Source organism: Andrographis paniculata, unplaced genomic scaffold, assembly GCF_009805555.1.
Source record: "Andrographis paniculata isolate CXL003 unplaced genomic scaffold, ASM980555v1 Contig22END, whole genome shotgun sequence".
NCBI lineage: Eukaryota > Viridiplantae > Streptophyta > Magnoliopsida > Lamiales > Acanthaceae > Andrographis > Andrographis paniculata.
Window position 1 is genome coordinate 97,582 of NW_026137513.1, and position 22,028 is coordinate 119,609.

General features: G+C 35.6%; 1 pseudogene; it reads right to left on the bottom strand.

Moving 5' to 3' along the window:
• Positions 1–3,579: 3,579 nt before the first annotated feature.
• Positions 3,580–20,358, bottom strand: LOC127245685 (ATP-dependent Clp protease proteolytic subunit-like; annotated as a pseudogene).
• Positions 20,359–22,028: the final 1,670 nt, after the last annotated feature.

A 22,028-nucleotide genomic window follows, 5' to 3' on the forward strand; every position in this document is an offset into this window, starting at 1 on the left:
CAACATGACTTCTGGTTTGGTCGGCTGTCCTATGAAACTGGTCATCCCAATGTCTACTGAAGACAGATCTCCAACTTCTTTTCCAAGCCTCTTGAGGGTTCTCAGAGGCATGACGTTAAAAATAGCTCCATTATCAATAAAAATCTTGTTAACCGGGTTTCCACAAATATGAGCACTTATGTATAATGGCTTTAAATGAGGAATCGCTTCTTCGGGCAAAGGGAGGAAGATCATTGGTGGGGGTAATTATGGCACCAAATTGGGACCCATCGCTATATGTGCCCATTCTAGTTCTTCCATATAGCCATCACTCAAACTTGCCCATTCTTCTTCTTCGAACCGACACATGCCAGTCATCCCAACCTGAAATGGCGTACTATCTATTTCTCACGTGTTTCAGATCCCTTTGCGTAATCCTTTCATTTCATCTTGAGAAAATGATTCAAAAACCACATTAAATGGTTCCTCTTTCACTTCTTCTATCATCAGCTCGATATTAATTCATCTACAAAATTGACAGAAAAAACACCGAGCCTTCTTAAATGGTCTATCTTCCTCTCTCTGCATGAGTGGATAGCCTTCTTGACTTCTTTATTCGGGTGCACTTTCTGGTGGTTTCGATCATCCCTTCCATGATTGTTTCCCATGTCTAGCAGCATACCTACGTTTGGCATTACGAATTTGTGTTTGATTCATACCTGGAAACCGTGGATCTATGTCAATCGGAAGCGGCTTCCGATTCCTGTTCCATCCTTCATGCACCTGCCTAGGTTTATGGGTCGGTTGATCATGAACCACTGCCTGATCCTTCACTTCCACTTCAAAAGTGCCATCCACCTTATCCCATTTCTCTGCAACCCAACCCTCACAAATTTTTAACTTATCTATCGACTCTTCCACCCTCTCCTAGGGGCTTCCGTTCCCTTCTCATTGTGTTTTCATCGTCTTCCCCCCAATGGTCCTGTGAATGACAAACAGAAGTCAATGCAGTAGTTACCTTTGGAAAGGGTTGTTGTTCCACTCCTATGGTGACATATTTGAAACGTCCGGTCTTAATGGCCCTTTGAATTTCCTTTCAAAAATGTATGAACTGACGAGTGTAGTGAGTAAAAGAGTTATGCCATTTGCAATATGGCCTCCCTTTTATTTCTTCTTTGGTTGCCAAACTTTGTCCCTTCAGAATTTGAATTTGCCCGTCGGCCAGGAGAATGTCGAATATTTCATCTGCTTTAGACGCGTCAAAGGTAGGTTGATCTTTCTCTTCCGTCCCCAAAATGGGTTTCAAATTAGGACATACACATGGTTTCCCATGTACAATCTCAGCTGTCATCTCCTCCGCATTCCTGGCCTGTTCAACATCTGATAAATAAACTTCCGTTTCCACATTGGCCATTTGCTGCGCTTTATGTCGCCGGTAATTCTGATCCTTTTCCCTAAACAAAGACTCCAACCGACCAGCTTTAGCCATCAAAATGGCTAAATCTCCAACATTATGTGCTGTTAAAGCTTCCTGTATCCGTGAATGAATATTTCTGACCACCAAATTGGTCATCTCGCTTTCTTCAAACTTAGTCGGACACCGATCTTTCATCAAACGGATTCGTTCAATGAACTGGTACACTGTTTCTTCTGGCATCTGCTTGATTTCTAACAAATCCGTGAGTGATACCATCGGAAGAGGATTAAAGAATCTAGCATGAAATGCTGCTTCCAAACCCTCCCAAGTTTGAATTTCTCCTACCAGAAGGTTAGCGAACCAAGAAAATATTGTTCTAGTTAGGGACAACCCAAACAACTGTAACTTATAAAAAGGATTGTTACCGATTTTCCCCAATTGGGCCGTGAAATGACCCACATGCTCTATGGTTGACGAACCATCTTCTCCCGAGAAGGCGTGGAAATCCGGCGGCCTATAATTTCTCAGGAGAGGGCGTTTGTTGATTACTCTGTCTAGAAAAGATCTTTGATACATCGGCCTGTTTACCGTTTGAGAATTCATGCCAAAATGCACTTGTAGTACTTGGGCAATGTCGTCTGGGTCCACCCTGGGTGGATTATGATCAAACACCGGAATGGGGTTGTGAATTTGACCTCCCAACCTCTCATCAAACATTACTTGATCAATTCCCCTAGTACCCAACGGGATTGTGTTTGGGTAAGTCAAGGGTGTTTTACATCTATCCCCCCTAACGGCAGCACTTGGGATAGTGTTGTCTACTAGGATGGCCCAACAAAATTTGTCTGTAATCGAGATGGTGACGCTGCTGGTGGTGTTTGGGTGGATTGAAGAGTCACCCTTGCCAACGTTTGATCCAACATATTCTGCATTAAATTATGTTGCTCTCGCAACATTGCCTGCATGGCCTGCTTCTTCTGATTGTTCAATTACTAAACATATGTCACCCAGTCAGCGGGTGCTTGGGAGAATTCTCCCGTGTTAACCACGGAGGGTAACGTTGTTTCTCCCACTGTGGTGGAAGAAACTTGAGGCTGTGAACCTGCCATATGGATCATTCCGATGATTCGGCCGGACCTCAATCGTATGAAATTTTTGTCTAATGTAGGATCAGTAATCTTGCCTCTTCTCCCCAGTGGAGTCGCTAAATGGTTGATGTCGTTTTCAACCAACAATAAAAACTAAAATTCGAAATAAATTTGAATTTGACTGCAATAATATATGGAATCGAAGATTCCTAAATATTGTACAAAATGTAAGAAAATTAAAAGCAAATTGATGCTGAAAAGAAAATAAAGATGATCCCCAAAGAGAATTTTCACTGAAATTGTTGCGTTGATTGAAGAAGCCTTCTGCCGGATGCGAATTGCTTGTTATATGCTCTCTACATCAGTTATCGGATCGTGTATGCAGTCGGTTGTAACTAACGGAAAACCCCCTTGTGGTTGCAACCACCTGAAGAACCGTCTTCGGTTATGTTTCGTGTTACCAATCGACCAACCGACCAGACCAGACGATTGATCAAGCGACTGACCAACCGACCAACCACACTACTGACCAACCGACCAATCAAGCGACTGATCGACCGACCAATCAAGCGACTGATCAACCGACCCATCAAGTAACCGATCGACCGACCTGGTTCTTCAATGGGCGTCCAAAGACCTACTTTCTTTTTGGGTTTATCTGTGGGCCCAAACGTTGGAATCCAGTTATAGGCCCAATAAAAACTCTAAAATATTTTAATATATAACAATTATTAATAGTATTATTATGTCATGCTTGCCTGCACATTGCTTATCTTCTTTAACTCTTACATTCCCATAACGTTATCTCTGTCTTTGTTATTTTTTTCAACCTGAAACATATGCCCTAAACCTCATAAATTTTTTATACGTAAATCAAGACATAACGAAGGCTTTAATATAAAACACATCCATTGTCAAATATATGCATAATTAACTAAATATTCTACAAACTATGATATTAAACTTAGATTAAAAAAACAAGCTAAAAATATAACATATTTACATAAAATAAAAGAAATTAAGTCTAAATAGACATATTTTTCAATGTAGATGACGACTAAAAGATAGCGTCCAATGGATGCTATCAATCATACCTTATTCAGGGGTTATGCGGCCTCCGTCGTGGGAATTTATCATTGAACTCTTCTTCTTCATCCTCACATTCACGCTCGTGCCTCTTCGGTTGAGGGAGATTACATCGGGGAGCTGGGAATTCTCTTCGAAGGGCATTATTTCTAACTCCCCCTTCACGAACACCTTCCTCGTCAATGGCCTCGGAACCATGCGGAGTACCTTGCCATTGTTGGTTCAACTCCAACTTATCCATGCACCTTAAGTGTAGAATGGTGTAACTTCTTTACTTGGTTCATCACCAAGATCAAAAGGCTTTGAACATCTACATTTTGAATTTGTGTTCTCCTCCCCCGCCATTAGAAAAACTAATATGGAAATATATGTATCCGTTAGTTAGAAAATAAGCCCTCGCAACTCTCGTGTTTCACTCATCATTTATTGTACCTCTCCGTCTTGCACAAAGAACAAATTAGATCGGTGAAGTGTTTCCAAAGATGCGACAAAAAAATAAGAGAGTGAAAGCAATTACGAGGAACTAGAATAAAATTGAGAATAAAAAAAAGAAAACAAAAAAAATAATTGTGACGGAAAATGCGGAAGCTATAATAGAACAAACAAACAAGTGTGCTATTTTTTTATTAGCACAAGCTTTTGTAATTTTCTTTTTCATTTTGTTTTATTATGTAGATTTTCTTTTTTGAGAAGAAAAGAATAACATTCAAGTGTAGAAACTTGAGCTAATTAGCTCTGATACCAAAATGATGTAACCCATATGGGTTCGTATATTTTTCCCAGGTTCAAGAAGAATAACCTTAATGAATGTGAGGAATTTGAGAAAGAAAATAGATAATATAGAGTAAAAAATTGAACCCAACCTAGTTGATTAAGAACCTCAAGAATTTAATCTTGGACCCAAAATCCTAACATGGAAAATGAAAAAATCGATAGGCTTAATTCCTCTGCAAGAATTTAGAAGCCACGAACCAATGGATAATTCCAAAGACCCAATTTGAAAACAATGTGCTAGGTATCACTCACTCACACTTTGGAAGTAAACACAATGAAAAACATAAGTTTTCAAAGGAAGAGAAATATATTATCACTAAAGTTGATATGAAAGTAGATACAAAGGTCTTTATATAGAGGCTAAGGGGAGGGGGGGACAAAGAACTTACTACAATTAAATTGACAACACATTTTCATAGGAGAAAATATACCAATACAATTAATGTCTACTTGTTCCCATAAAATTATATTACCAATAGATATCACTAGTGACAACATATTCCCAAATGCATATTACCAATATCAAAATAATGGCAACACATTCCCAAAAGAATATATTTATAATATTGTAATTAATGGTAGTTCATTCCCAAAGAGTAATGTAAGCAATGATGTCAACATTATGATGTAAGCAATTACATCATCACATGTGATATAAGCAATGACATCATCACATGCCTTCAATCATTTAAGCTTTTATAACCGTTAATCTCAGGCCGATAGGTCTGCATGCTTCATCCTTGTGTATATTCTTCATCTCGAGCTCTCGGATTAAGCTGGAAAATTGATCTTGGAGTTTACAAGCTCGGCTTCGGGTAATTGGTACAATTGTTTCGGGAGGCCTTTGGACGTCCACATAATTTCCCCCGACCCCGCTTCTAAAAATGATGTTCACTTCTTAAAATATCATATATATATAGGTAGGAATCGAGGAAGGGTCAGATTTATCCCGATTGAAGCAAAAGTAACAATACAGTTTTTAATGCGATAGGAACGTGTATAATAAGTAAAATCCTATGAAAAGAAAAAAGGGGATATGAAATACCCATATCAGATCCATCGGATGGACGCCAAGTTGTTGATATTATCCCTCTAGGGCCCGAACTTCTTATTTTAGAGGGTGAATTCATCAACTTGGATTAACCATTAACGCATAATCCTAATGTGGGTGGATTTGGTCAGTGAAATGCAGAAATAGTACTTCAAGATCCATTACTTGTCCAAGTCTTTTGTTCTTCTTGGAAGCTGTTATTTTGGCACAAATCTTTTTGGTTCTTAAAAAGACAGATCGAAAAGGTTCAATTGGCTGAAATGAATTTTTTAGACTCTCCGATTTATCGATATTAGGATCGTAAAAAGAACAAATTTTTTGTGGTCAATTATCTATAAAAGTAAATTACAAAAACTTTTATCTACTTTTTTTCTTTATGAGCTTGGCGGAATCCGCATTCATAGTCATATTATAATAGGTTGATTTTTCTTTCAAGAAGACTACTTTATTTGACTTTATGACTTTGTCTTTGTTGGAATTCCAATTTCCTAAAAGGGATCCATTTTAGAACATTGAAAATCGAATTAAATTGGGATAGATATCAACATAAGTGAGCGGGTAATAGAACGAACTACAAATGTAAGGAACAAATAATTCTAAAAGATATTATTTATCTTCGACACAAGAAAAAAAGATGGTGAGGGAAAAGAGGGGTTTATAAAATCCCTTTTTCTTGTGTTGAAAGAGCAATGATTTTGGGTTCCTAGTCTGGCTTTCGGTTTTCCAGATGTATCAGAACCTTTTTTTCTATTTATTCCGCACAATGACAACAAGGAAGTCAAGTGGTGTACAAACAAAAAATAGAACTTATTAAAGGAACTTCGAAAAAATCTCTACTTTTCTGTTATACTAAATAAAAATAAATAAATATGGTAAGAGTATAGAAAGTATTTATACGATATCGAATCTAGCGAAATATATCAAATCCATGCAATTGAGTGATTCTCTCTTTATTCAAACTTGTAAAGAACCAATACATACTCTCAAGATCAAGGAAAACATGTTCTGAATCAATCAATAATGTTTATTTTTCAAAAGCATCATAAAAAACAATGGAATGGACTTTGTGAAACAACAGATAACGAAACCCACTTTATCATTTAGACAAAAAAAGACTTTGAACCCAACGGGCCCTTTCCCCTCGAATTAGACAAAGACAGAAGGGAATCCCGTTGAATTCCTACGCTTTTGTAATACCCCGGAGTTGAGCCAGTGCTAGGCCAACTCGTGTGGATAAGCTAGTGACAGGCCATCCGAAGTTGATTAGAGGTTAAATTGATTGAATAGACTACTCATGTCAACAATGTGCACATTCATTTTCAGGAGCCCTACTGAAAGAACTCTACAATTAAGCGTGCTTGCTCTAGAGTAATTTGAGGATGGGTGACCCCCTAGGAAGTCTCTAAGGGTGCGCGTGAGTGAGAGCAGAAGTGTCATAGAAGGACTTGTGTTTGACTTGTGGGGCCAGGCTACAATACCGATACGTCAGGCTTTGCATGGCTTGCGGTGCAGGAGTCACAATTGTTATCAGAGCATCCGAAGTTGATTAGAGGTTAAATGGATTGAATAGACTACTCACATCAATAATGTGCATATTCCTTTTCGGGAGCTTTACTAAAGAACTCTAGAGTTAAATATGTTTGCCCTAGAGTAAATTGAGGATGAGTGACCACATGGAAAGTCTCTCAGGGTGTGCGTGAGTGAGAACGGAAGTGTCTTAGAATGACTCATGTTGACTTGTGGGGCCAGTCTACAATCCTGACACGGTTGACTTTGCGTGGCTTACGGGCCAGGATATATCAACCTTCATGTCTACAACTCAATCCATCCGAATACTATAGGGATAAACCTAATCCAGAATATGAACCATAAAAGAAAATACCTATTAAACCGATCACAAGAATATCAGTTACAGTACCTATTATCCAAAGAGGAATCCTTCCAGTAGTATCGGTCATTTCCTCCACTTCCCCCCAATTTCATTAAGTGGTCATGCTAGAGACATAAAATTCATGGATAATTATAAGATGAGATCCTTCCGAATGGGCTAAGAGAATGCCCAAAGTTTTGATTTTTTCTTTCATTTTGCTCATTGAAGAAATAATTAGAAAATAAAACAGCAAGTACATAAATAAGTAATAACCCCCAGTAGAGACTAGTACGATTCAATTCAACATTTTGTTCGTTCGGGCTTGTTTGTGTCATAGCTCTATAAATTCAGAATTAGGTTTATCGTTGGATGAATTGCATTGCTGATATTGACCCAAAAAAAAGATGGTTGGTACAGCTAATTCGTGAACAACCAACCATCGCATTGTAAAAATTGGATAGGTTCGATATATAGTCATTTGATCAGGACCTCCTAAAAATGATCTACTAAATTCATCAAGTTATTCCAAATAATCAAAACGTCCCGTTATTAATGGAATTCCTTGTCGGCTCTCTGTGAAATATTCATTTGGCTGAGGGCTTTCAAATACATCGTAAGCTAAACCCGTACTGACGAATAGCCAACCCGCAATAAATAGGGAAGGTATCGTCATGCTATGAATGACCTAGTATCAAATACTGGTAATAATATCAGCAAAATAACATTCTTTTGTGCTTCCAGACGTGCTCATCTCCAAATATTTCTGTATAGTCAAACGGAGATAGATTCTGTAAAAGATTAGATCAGTAAAAAGCAATCACTAAAATTGGATCTTTGTAGGATCATCAATATTGTTCCGAGGGCATATTTTGAATATAAAGAATTAGTATAACTATCTTTCTTTCGACACAAGAATGCAATTTGAATTAGTATCGAAAAAGAAGTGCTAAATTAAAGTATTTCTTCCTTTCCTTTACCTGTTCATGTAAATGATGTTGTATTTAATACAAAATTCTTACAATGAAAGAGATTATCATCTTTCTACAATTTAAGGAATTGGTGAATCTTCCCATAAGAAATATGAGTAGTAAATCATATTCGATGAAAGAAAGCGAAGAAAAAATAAAAAAATCGGAATCAATACTTGTAATGAAATCCAATTCTTGATTTAGCTGCAAGAATGAGACTTTTAAAGAATGTGAAAATTAAAAATGGAAAATAGTATTCCATAATAATTCAAAAAAAGTTTCATTTTTTAATGAAGTTACTCGATGTAGTTCATATTATTGGTTTATATTCAACAACTCGATTGATAGGAATTACTAGATGGCTAGATCATAGAAATGATGAATCAATTTCGTTTTATATGTCTTTCACTTTATCTTTGTTCGTGCCACTAGAATGATAGATAAATCACAAAATTTCAATTGAAATTAATTGTTCAATTTATATTTTTGCATATCCTCCTATGTCAAAAAAGGGAAACTCAGGTAAATGCTTTAGAAATCTATATATAGAAATACCACATTTCAGTTAGCCCCCTTCATGCTTACTATAACTAGTTATTTTTGTTTTCTACTAGTAGCTTTAACTATAACTTCAGTTTTATTTATTGGTCTGAGCAAGATACGACTTATTTAAAATTTCTCTTTGAAAGAAATAACTGTAAAGAAGAAAAAAGAGTATGTTTCGAACCCTAATCTATTTGATTTTGCATGCATATATTCTATAGTTTCATAAAAAAAAAACGATTCCGTGCAATTGGAATGAATCTCAATTGATTCCTTGTTACTGGTTAAAGGGGACAATAATTAGGTAGGGATGACATGATTTGAACCCGTGACATTTTGTACCCAAAACAAACGCGCTACCAAGGTGTGTCACATCCCTTAAACCATTATATAGTGTGATTGTAGAGAATTTTTGTCTTTTTTTCTACATGTCTATTTCCTCCATTGAAAAACACAACTTTTTGACCCATTTCGTCTTTTTGTCTCATTTATCTTATAATAATAATAAAGGGAAAACCTTATGGATAATTTTTCAATTTGAATTAGGGATTCTATGTACAACTCTAGGTGGCTCTTAACTACATATTCATTTGATCATATATGCATTATCTTTATGTATTTATGTATTTAAATAAAAAAATTTTTTCAATGCGATATCTAAAAATATATCTCTCCGTGACTCCAGTACTAAGTATGTTATGGTTCGGGCTTTAGTAGGTCAATTGAGAGAGATTAATCGTTTTTTTTCCAGATGCATTGACATTCTTTTTTTTTTTCATTCTAGTTATTGACGTCAGAAGGAATGAAAAAGATTAGAGATACAATCAACTATCTGTGACTAATTTCTCCTCACTTTTTCTCTTTTTTTCCCTTTTTTCTAATTTTGAAAATTAAGGGACAAAAGAGAAAATATAAAAGATAATTCATCGTCTGCGAGACTTGGATTCAAATTTAAATTAAATGAATAGTAATAATACATTAATGCTAATAGAGACATGTGGATAAAATACAGCTCTAGAGCAAGAATACAAGATCTTTGATGGAAATATTGTTCTTCGGGTTTAAATAGAGTTTGAAAATCATTGTCTTATTTATTCTTAATAATTACTATGGCTTTGCTTTGAATTATTAGAACTTCACTGATTTTTTATCTTTTCAAGTTTGATTTAAAATTAGTAACTTCTAGTTTTTCCTCCCTTTCTTTTTCTTAATTTCAAATTAAATATAGAAGAGCTGAATAAATAAAAAATACAAAAAGGACTCATGGCCAAGAAGAAAGATGCACGAGGAACGGTGATTTTGGAATGTAAAGATTGTATCCGAAATGTTGTTAAGAAGGTATCAACAAGAATTTCCAGATATATTACTCAAAAGAACCGACACAATACCCCTAATCAATTAGAATTGAGAAAATTCTGTCACCGTTGTTACAAGCATACGATTCATAGGGAAATAAAGAAATAGATTGAATCTTAGTTTTGAAATCTTAGTCTTGAAAGGGTAAAAATGATATTATATAGAACAACATAGAGCTCGGAATAGAACATATTGTACTAGAAAAAATCCTATTGTGGGTGAAAATGACAATTAAGAAATAGGATTTAGGATAAGAAATAAACTAAACAAACAAACCATGGATAAATCTAAGCGACCATTTCTGAAATGCAAGCAATCTTTTCGTAGGCGTTTGCCCCCGATTCAATCGGGGAATCGAATTAATTATAGAAACATGAATTTAATTAGTCAATTTTTTAGTAAGCGAGGAAATATATTATCTAGATGACTGAATAGATTGACCTTGAAATAAAAATGATTAATTACTATTGATATAAAGCAAGCTCGTATTTTATCTTTGTTACCTTTTATCGATAATCAGAAACAATTTTAAAGAACTGAGTGGACTGCTAGAACAACTGGTCTTAGAACTTGAAAAAAATATGTTTATTCTTTGTTCACTTGAATCAAAATTCTAATCCAAACTCAAACATGGGTTAGCTTTTTGTTCGACACAAATTTGAGAAGCCATATTTTATTATCGTGTCTATCATAAGAAAAAAAATTAAAAAAAAAAGTTTTTTTTTATTGAATGTGTTCATTCATTTTCACTACTTTAGCCTATTTTCTCATAGTCATTTCGACTCCACCTTCCGATAGTTCATTTTTTGGGGAACTCCATTTTACTTATTCTGGTGTATTCGTTCGAATCTACTTCTTTTCTAATTTCATTGGAAATCATATAAAGATAATTTCTATTTGATATAGCTATTTGGGCTAGTATTTTATGATTAAGAAGCAATTGTCTTTTGTATAGATCATGTACTATTTTACTATAACTATAGGATATTCCTCGTTCTCGAATTACTGCATTTATTCGAGTGATCCACAAACGACGAAAATTTCTTTTTTGCTTATCCCTGTCCCGATGAGCCGAAACCAAAGCTCTTATTTTCTATTGAGTCATAGTTTGAGTTAGTCTTGAATGAGCCCCTCGAAAGCTTGAGCAAAATAAACAAATTTTTGTTCAACATCTCTGAGCTATATATCAGTGTTTAATTCCGATCATTCCATAATAAAACTTTGACAAATAACTGATTAATTTCTTTTCTTTCAGTTATTCTTTTCCATGTCCTCGTTAATAACCAAACATATGTTTCAAATGTGTAAAATCAAAATCCCAATGGCTTTGGCTACTATAACCTTCCAGAGCACGTATATTTTGGTATTTTACTGCAAAATACGAATGAAATACGGAACTATCCTTAGATAGGCGTTCGAAATAGAGTCAATAAAAAAGAAATCAAAAACTGAATAAAGAAATAAAAATAGTGGGTTCCATCGTGATGTGACCATCATGACGGAATTGGACCCCAAGTCCCAAGGACCATAAGGCCAGGAGCACTTTACAAGGCATTGGACCTCCCCTAAATTACTATGCCTAATTGAAGGGATCTCGTGAATCAATATCCCGTAATAAAGGAATTCCGTAGATCAAGGGATTACTAGTAATCATGAGATTGCCATGAATTATGGGTCAATAATACTAAATAAGGTTGATTATAATAAATATTCCCTATATGATTTTATTTCCTTTAAGAGTGTACTTTCTTGTTTTAATTTTACATGGTTCCTCTATAAGAGGTCCCATAATTATCATTGTAACAATACACACAACCACGATATTTCTTATAAAATTTATTTACTTTCAAGGGTGATTCTTGCTTGCTTGATTATTCGAGATTGTGCGATGCAATCCTCGGTAATCTTTCAAAATCGGGTTGTTTTTGAGTAATTCGAGACAGTTCGTCGCCTCTCAATCGGTGCTGGACCGCTTGTTGCGTCAACTCCATTTCTTGATTGGTTTAGAGATCTTGTGTTGCGTGCTGCCTAGTTCTCACGTGGTGCTAATCCGACCAACCATGTAGATCGAGAATCCAGATTATCCTTCTTTATTCCTTGTTGGTTTAGAGATTTTGTGTTGCGTGTTGCTTAGTTCTCACGTGGTGCCTATCCGATCAATCTTGTGAATCAAGAAACCAAAGTATCCTTCTATCTATATCCTCTTCATCTCTCTTTCTTCCACCAAATTCCGCATCTTTCTATTTCTTTATTTCCTGTGGTTTGCGAGTTTCCGAATCCTTCGGTTGCGCTCGCATCAGCTGGTATCAGAGCTAGTTGATACAATCTTTTGATTGATATCACGGTTCATATTTAAAAAAAAAAAGTCAAAAAAAAGGGCAAAAAAAAAATCAATCCGAAAAAAAAAAAAAGAAAATACAAAAAAAAAAAGTTGAAAAAAAAAGAAAAAAAGACTTGAGAATATTTTGAAATGAACGGTTGATGGAACAACCTTTTGAAGAGGGAGGAGATGATGTGACCATCATGACGGAATTGGACCCCAAGTCCCAAGGACCATAAGGCCAGGAGCACTTTACAAGGCATTGGACCTCCCCTAAATTACTATGCCTAATTGAAGGGATCTCGTGAATCAATATCCCCTAAATAAAGGAATTCCATAGATCAAGGAATTACTAGTAATCATGAGATTGCCATGAATTATGGGTCAATAATACTAAATAAGGTTGATTATAATAAATATTCCCTATATGATTTTATTTCCTTTAAGAGTGTACTTTCTTGTTTTAATTTTACATGGTTCCTCTATAAAAGGTTCCATAATTATCATTGTAATAATACACTAAACCATGATATTTCTTATAAAATTTCTTTGCTTTCAAGAGTGATTCTTTCTAGCTTGATTATTCGAGATTGTGCGATGCAATCCTCGGTAATCTTTCAAAATCGGGTTGTTTTCGAGTGATTCGAGACAGTTCGTCGCCTCTCAATCGGTGCTGGACCGCTTGTTGTGTCAACTCCATTCCTTGATTGGTTTAGAGATCTTGTGTTGCGTGCTGCCTAGTTCTCACTTGGTGCTAATCCGACCAACCATGTGGATCGAGAATCCAGATTATCCTTCTTTATTCCTTGTTGGTTTAGAGATTTTGTGTTGCGTGTTGCTTAGTTCTCACGTGGTGCCTATCCGATCAATCTTGTGAATCAAGAAACCAAAGTATTCTTCTATCTATATCCTCTTCATCTCTCTTTCTTCCACCAAATTCCGCATCTTTCTATTTCTTTATTTCCTGTGGTTTGCGAGTTTCCGAATCCTTCGGTTGCGCTCGCATCACATCGTTTCTATGGTTACTTCTTAAATGGTGAGGTCTTCTCTATACATCGGAGCCTTAACTTCATTTAATTAATTTATCAATGTTATTTCGAACTTGTATAGTTCATACCACACTCTTCGACTCTACCCACAAATTATCCAGTAACAGGACTTTCACAATCAGACCCACCTATACAGTAACGATAATTAATTAGGAAAGTCAGTTGGGGTACTCAACCCTCGTAGTTCGTTCTTGACCGAGTGCAAACCTCAGTTTTATGTTTTTTTTGTTTTTGAATTTCAATAAGATTTCCACCGCTTAATAGATAAGCGTTTGCTATCAATGAATAATTTCTTCTTATCTGAAATTCCGGTGATTGGATTTGCACCAACATAAACCATAAACTTTAGACACAATAGAGGAATTGATTTGCTTATTTTTAGATAGTTAATAGAGTTCTTTCCTCTATTCTATTATATTTACTAGTATTTATCATTCATACCGACATACCGAAAATCAATTTTCTTCCTTCTTTTTTTCTTCAGCTCATAATCGAAATGAGTCGCACAAACACCTAGTACGTGTTCCTCGATGCTGAGGACAGCCCCGAAAAGTAGGGGATTTGGTGACATTTCGAATCGGTTGTCTTGTATTTCTAATAAGTTGTTTTATAGTAGGCATGTTGAATCATATACATAATGGGCAGGTTTAGATTAATCCTAACCTCGTGATTCTAACTTATTTGTATTTAAAAAAAATATCAATAAGATAATAAACTCGGAGATAAAATATCAAATACCGGATTTTCACAAAATCCCCTTTTTTGCCATTGAACTGTTACAAAACCAATAATTCCATAAGCTTGGGCTTCTATTGCTGACATAAAAACGTCTCTTTCCATGTCTTCGGATACAACCCATAATGGTTTGCCCATCCTTTGTACATAAACCCTTGTGATGGTTTCGCGTAGTTTCAGCAGTTCTTCCACTTCCAAGATAAATTCTCCCGTTTGCGCCTCATAAAACGAACTAGCAGGTTGATGCATCATTAACCTGATGATAGAAGAGTTCTCTATCTGGTGTGATAAAACAAAGAGGAAAGAAGGATAAAGAATAATAGGAAAAAAGATCGAATTGAGCAACCGTACGGGCATTATCTTTTGTGCATCGCATACAGCTCTACAATCAAATTGACCTTTACATTCGATTCAAATTCAAGAAATAGAAAAAAAATCTATCAGCCCCAAGCCCTAGATGGGTAAATGATCAAAATGCCACCCTTCCTCTCGTAGGGGTTCAAAAATACTATGATGGCTCCGTTGCTTTCTATTTCAATATAGAATTTTTTTTTTCTCTTTGATTGAGCAATCCCAAAGTTTCTCTTTAATCTAACCAAAAAAGGAAAAATCATGTTTTTTTTTTTTCGCACTCTTTTTTTTAAAACATAAATATTTGTAAGAGCCCTTCGGGATGGAAACAAAAAGGTCTGTAATGCTGAATTGGCTTCCCGATAAATAAGATAAAATGGAAAATATCTTTTATTTTATACTAATCTCTTGATACATAATTGAATCTTTTTTTTTAAAAAAAAAAAAACAATACAAAATTTTTTCATATCAAGTTCAAAGTGCCATGCTATTATTACTTAATATTCATATGGCGAAGGCATAGCTTTCTTATTTCTCTCAAATGAAAAACCTCATTGGCGCCAAGCGTGAGGGAATGCGAAACATTTGGTAATTGCTCCCCCAACTAGGAGAAAAGATCCATTGACGTGGCTAGTCTCATGCATATTGTATGGACCTCTGGGCGCACAAACTGCATAGTATCATAAATAGCTAATCCATCTATTACCCACCCGCCTGGAGAGTTTATAAACAAATAGAAATCTTTGGCAGTATTCTCAAGTCTGAAATATACAATAAGACCAATAAGTTGATTCGACATCTTGTTATCAACTTCTTGGCCTAAAAAAAAAAAAAAAAAAAAGATTCTCTCTTGATAAAGTCTGTTGAGTGAGGTAAAATTGCATCCCTTAGGAACCGTACATGCACCTTTTGATGCATACGGTTCAAAAAGAAGAATCTATGTATAACTTTTAGTCCTCTTTCCTTTTTCCTATCCTTTTAAAAAACAAGTTTTTTCAAACTTCTAACGAGAGGGCTTTCTTTTCAAAAACGATGAGTTTTGACTTAGTTTCTTTCTTAGAGTAGAAAAAAGTTAACAAACTTATTGAATTAACTTCTCGTTAATATATTGTTTTGTCGAGATTCAATCCAAATCATGATGGTGTTTTCTTGTTCCTGAATGGGCCTATTTCATTTTTTTATGTTTATGCTCTACTCCGGGTAAAGATTTGCCCGATTTCGATTTGCATATATACGACAAATCTTCTAATCACCATTTATTTTTGTTATGAATTTAGAAATAACAAACAAGAATCATTTATGATACACTAATCCTAGATATGCTCCTAATTGGGTTTTTTTCTAAACGGAGCCTGGATACTTCATTTTTTAGTCCAACAAGAGCCAACCATAAATCATTCTAATTGATAATAAAAATATGAATTCCTCAAAACAATGCATCAAATTGCATTTCACACTCCAATTTTTCAATGATTCAATTTCTATTTTTTTTTGGCAAAATAGAGGCGGGGAAGAGAACAAGGAAATATGGCAAAGATCAGGACTTGCAATTCTGTATATTCCAATCGGACCAATCTCAAGAGCTCGAGCGATATTATGCATTGAAAAATTGCAAGGCTTGACAAAGAAATTAGAGAATTGGAGCCCAACCGACGGACTATGTACAACATCCAAGGACTTGATGGAAATCCTAGGGCGAGTGTCGTGGTTGTAAAGGTTACATTAGAGCTTGTAATGTCTCAATTGGGCAACTAACGGAAGAGTTGTGCAAACCTAGGAGTTTGCTAAAATAGAGGGTTTAATATGTAATTATACAAACCTAGGTTTGCATATGCTCAAGTGAGGGAACCATCCATTAGGACCACTTATATATATATAATAAGCTCTCACATGCCTCTCACATGCATGGGGGGGACCATTAGCTAGGTGTCACTCATTGGGAGATTAATTATACAAAACTCATCCCACATTGGAAAATCACTCCACTTTTCCCTTCCCCCACTTAAGGTTCTTTGTAAGACACACCAAACAAAATATATTTTTTTATGAATGTTTGATCATTTATGATCATTTTCTTTTATGGAAAGTTATGCTTGATAGCAATACTTTCTCTTTTAATCTAATATTTAATAGAATGCAATTTCATTGCATGCTCCATGGGGTTTAGTTTCAAAATTCAGGTTTGAGTATAAAGCCTAAAGTTCATGGCATTTGGGGAAGTTGGAAGAGCTGTTCAAAGTGTCTACCGAGGTGGTGCCTTCGTGGAGGATGGTTCAATGCTAGAAGGGTATCGGGTCGTGCTTACGTTACTACTTACTTCGGTTTGCTTCTTTTCCGATTATCCTTTTTCCTTGCTTTATTCATTATTTTTAGTTAATTCGTTCTTTTCTTGCTTAATTAGTTCTGTTTAGTTGTTTATTCTTTCTCATTGTTTATTAGTTAGTTCCGTTTAGTTAGTTCATTCCATGTCTTGTGTAGTTGATCAATTTCGGTTCATGACATATATTATTTAATTTTGGTATCAGAGCAGTTTGATCAATTTGCACTATCTTTATTTAAAAAATTCCAAAAAAAAATTCCTTTGATATCTTTTCTTTTTATTCGTTTCTCTAATTGCTTAGTTGAACTTTTTAATGTATATGCTTGACGTAAATTTGATCTCGAGTTTTTTCTTTGCTTGGTCTTTTAGTGTAGACGATTTGATCCTCTATGCTTTCTACTGCACAATAGGCACCATACATCGATAGGCATTATATGAACTCAAGCTTGTGACTTTGTTGATGAGTGATTTTAATTATACACTTCATGCTCTTGCTTGAGTTTTGCGAGTTTGTTCTTCTTTGAGTTTTTCGAGTTTGTTCTTGTTTGAGTATTGCAAGTTTGTGGGTTGTTGAGTTCATTTATTTTAAAAGTGAGGTTGGATTTATATTTAGTTGGATGTTATTTGGGAAGTGTGAGGAGTTAATGTTAATGTATTTTTTGCCTAGGCCTCGCATTATTGTTGTGAAAAAGTAAAAAATAAATAAAAAACAAACAAAAAATGTTTGTTGAAAAAAAAGACAAAATAAGAAAAACAGACCAAAAGATTAAAAATAATAGAGCGGGAGGACTAGAGCAATTTTGGTCGGTAATTTTGTTTGAGTTGTAGTTTTCTCATACGATCTCTGTTTTTCACGTATAATGTCATTAGAAAGCTTGTGAAATGATGAAAAAGTTAAAGTACTTATTTTTTTTTGTGAATTCTTAATTGAGGTCTGCTCATTCAATTATAGGGTTTCGAGTTTTCCAAGTTTTTGTATTTTCATATTCGTTTGACACATTTTTAAAGAGGAAGTCTTTGTGGTGATTTGGTGGTTGTTGATATTTGAATCAGTGTGTTTTTTTTTTTTACTTGCATAGTTCCAGCATTTGTGTGTTATATGCTTTTTGGTAATTAGTCCATAAATGCACGAGCTTGGTTCTTGCACGATTGACCCTATCTTGTATTTTCTTTGATTGAGTCATGTTTAAAGTTTCTTGTCCATTTTAAAGGTGTACGTCACTCAAGTTCCACCTTTACGACTCCATCAAGGCACACTTAAAGAGCTTGGGAACTCTACCCAGTTTCCAAGAGAGGTATACACGAGTTTGCGAGAGGGGGTTGTGAGAATTAACTTTCAATATATATATTAGTTTGCTTTTGTGCAGGTATGGCTTTGTTGGATAACATTGTGGCTGTGATAAATAAGAAAAGCAGAGATATGCGAGATATTAAAGACGACTTAGGCGGAAAGATGGATAGCATGACATCTCGAGTGGATCAGCAGGGTCGAAAGATACATGACCTACGGAGTCAAGTAGATCATGTTCGAGATGACATAGATGATGTTGTGGATGCTCAGATGAAGGCTTATGCAGAGGCCTTGTTAAGGAAGGTTGGTCAAAATATGGAAAGGAAACTCGATAAGGTTTTCGATAAGGTTGCTATTCTTGAATAAAAGGGAAGTCATAGTGATGCTAGACGTGAAGAAATCCACCTTGACAAGCAACCTACGGGCTCAACAAGTGTATAACCAAATACGAGATCTATCCAAGTTGATGATTTTGACGAAAGGCTTCATAGTAGTCCAAGGCCTACATATATCTGAGGTCGAGTTAATGAGGTTGATGACAACATGCAGTCCATCAAGTTCTCCATACCACATTTCGTAGGATCGGCTGATCCTAATGAGTTTCTTGAGTGCAAAAGCAAAGTGGATATGATGTTTGCATGTCATAATTACTCGGAGCGCAAGAAAATTCAGCTTGTTGTTGTGGAGTTTAAGGAGTATGCTCTTGTTTGGTGGGAGAAGGTGCAAGTTGATATTGCAAGGTCCGGAATGCCTTATATTGAGACATGAACAGCCCTTACTTGAGCTATGCATGCACGTTTTGTGACCCCGCATTATCAAATGGATCACCTTCAAAAAATTCAGTTTTTACTCCAAGGTAGCAAGATGTTTGAGCAGTACCTGCAATGAAATAGAGATGTTTATGATGAGGGCTCAGCATGTCAAAGATGATGCAGTCACCATGTATCGGTTTCTTAAAGGGCTGAGACATGATGTTATGGTTCAAGTGGATATGTATCCTTATAATTCTACTTTGGAACTTGTCGAACTTGCTACCAAGATTGAATCCCATGGAGAAGTAGGAGTGAGTGTGAGCTTTGGATGCGTAAAGATCGGGACTTGCAATTCCTCATATTCCAATTGGACCAATCTCGAGAGCTCGAGCAAAAACGTGCATTAAAAAATTGCAAGGCTTGATGAAGAAATTAGAGAATTGGAGCCCAACCAACGGACTATGTTACAACATGCGAGGACTTGATGGAAAGCCTATGGCGAGTTTCGTGGTTGTAAAGGTTACATTGGAGCTTGCAATGCCTCAATAGGACAACTAACAAAAAAAGTTGTGCAAACCTAGGAGTTTTCTAAAATAGAGGGATTAATATGTAATTATTAAACCTAGGTTTCACATACTCAAGTGGGGGGGACCATCCCTTGGGACAACTAATAAGCTCTCACATGCATGCATGGATGGGACCATTAGATAGGTGTCACTCATTGGGAGATTGCTTATACAAAACGCATCCCACATTGGAAAATCACTCCACTTTCCCCTTCCTCTACTCCTATAACTAGGACCCTTAAGGTGCTTTGTAAGACACACCAAAAAAATATATTTTAATGAATATTTGATCATTTATGATCATTTCCTTTTATGAAAAGTTATGATTGATAGCAATACTTTCTTGTTTAGTCTAATATTTTATGGAATGCAATTCCATTGCATGCTCCATGGGATTTAGTTTCAAAATTCGGGTTCGAGTATAAAGCCTCAAATTCGTGGCATTTGGGAAAGGTGGAAGAGCTCTCTAAAGTGTCGGCCGACGTGGTGCCTTTGTAGAGGATGGTTCGATGCTAGAAGGGTATCGGGTTGTGCTTACATTAGTACTTACGTAGGTTTGCTTCTCTTTCGATAATCATTTTTCCTTGCTTTATTCATTTTGTTTAGTTAATTCGCTCTTTTCTTGCTTAATTAGTTCCGTTTAGTTGTTTGTTCTTTCTTGTTGTTTATTAGTTAGTTTCGTTTAGTTAGTTTATTCTGTATCTTGTGTAGTTGATCAATTTCGGTCCATGACAAAATACCATATGACCCAATCTATTTGACAAGTCCCACTATACGTCAACCCAAGATGCATCATCATCTCCAGGAATTCGGAAGGGTACTTTTAGAATACCAAGCTACATTTCACTTTAATATTTGAAACCTCTTTTTTGGTAAATGAATTGCAAAATGTTTTTGTACAATGCCCAATATCTTTTTCACATCTTCTAGGCAAAAATGTTCAATTTCCCTAAGCTCTTCTTGACTCTTATTCAAAAGGTCTAATAATGTATATATATTGGACCTTTTGAGGCAATTATAGACTAGTAGGAAATTCGGATTGATCAATAAAATCAATTTTACTGCTACTTTTCATTTTTGGTTTTTCTGAGTTTATTCAATTTATCGTGAAAAGAAAATAGGGATAAAGGAACCACGTCTTGATTGTTCTTTAAAGGTATGTTTTCTCTTTCTTTTTTAAAAAGGAACTAAATAAAACAATTAAATTCCGAGAGGCTTCGTGAAGTGCTTCTTTTGGGGTTAAACTCCCATTTGTCCATATTTTGAGAAAGAGTAAAAAATTAAAAGGCCAATATTGTATATTCATCATGACAGGACTCCTTACACGAAAGATCCTTTTTTGGCACTCTCTTTAGCCCTCTGTCTCTTATCCCTAGGAAGTTTTCCTCCACTAGCAGGGTTTTTCGGAAAACTCTATTCATTCTGGTGTGGATGGCAGGCAGGCTTATATTCCTCGGTTTTAATAGGACTTCTTTCGAGAATTGTTTCTATCTACTATTATCTAAAAATATTTAAGTTAGTAATGACTGGACGAAACCAAGAAATCACCCCCCACATGCGAAATTATAGAAGATCTCCTTTAAGATCAAACAATTCAATCGAATTAAGTATGATTTTATGTGTGATAGCATCTACTATACCAAGAATATCAATGAACCCGATTATTACAATTACTCAGGATACCCTTTTTTAGCTTATAAGGTCTATTTATTAGTTCAAGACCCCTCTTATTAACCGGAATCAAAGAATTAGTAGATTTGTTCCGACCAAAACGAGAATAGGCTAGGGTTATGAACTTATAATCCTCGATCATCATATTATAAGTTCATTCCATATTGGACCAGGACGGAATGGGGTTCTATACATTCTCAAGGGGTCATTCGAGTGTATCGAATAGATACCATGTTTACATATAGATCCCTATGCCATTCCATTCCATTTAGGATTAGGAATAGGCGTAATCGGACCTGCTTTTTCCATATGTCTCATTATTTTTGAGACACTATTCACCTCTTTGAGCTTCTATTGAATCGAAAATACAATAAGTTTGATTGGCAATCTTTTGGTATATGCATATATACATAAGGCATTCGCCGGATAATTCAAATCAAAGCAATTGGATGTCCGACTCCGGCCTATATGACCGATCAATAGAAACACTCCACCTTTATCATATATTCCATACATCAACTAGATAGATATCATATTCATGGAACAGGATGCACTTTAAAGATGTCTTGGCGGTGAAATGGTAAACACACGAGACTCAAAATTTTGTGCTAAAGAGCATGGAGGTTTGAGTCCTCTTCAAGGCATAATATTGAGAATGCTCATTGAATTGGAATAAGTTCAGCAGCGGATCACGAACTCTTGGTGATATTCTCTATCTAATGAATGGGGAGTTTTTTTTAAAATCGTCGACCCCGCACCCACCCCAGAGTATACGCTTCAACAGGAATCGCACAAGGGTAGATAAGAAACCTCTGGTAAAATGTCCATCCATCACCTAGCG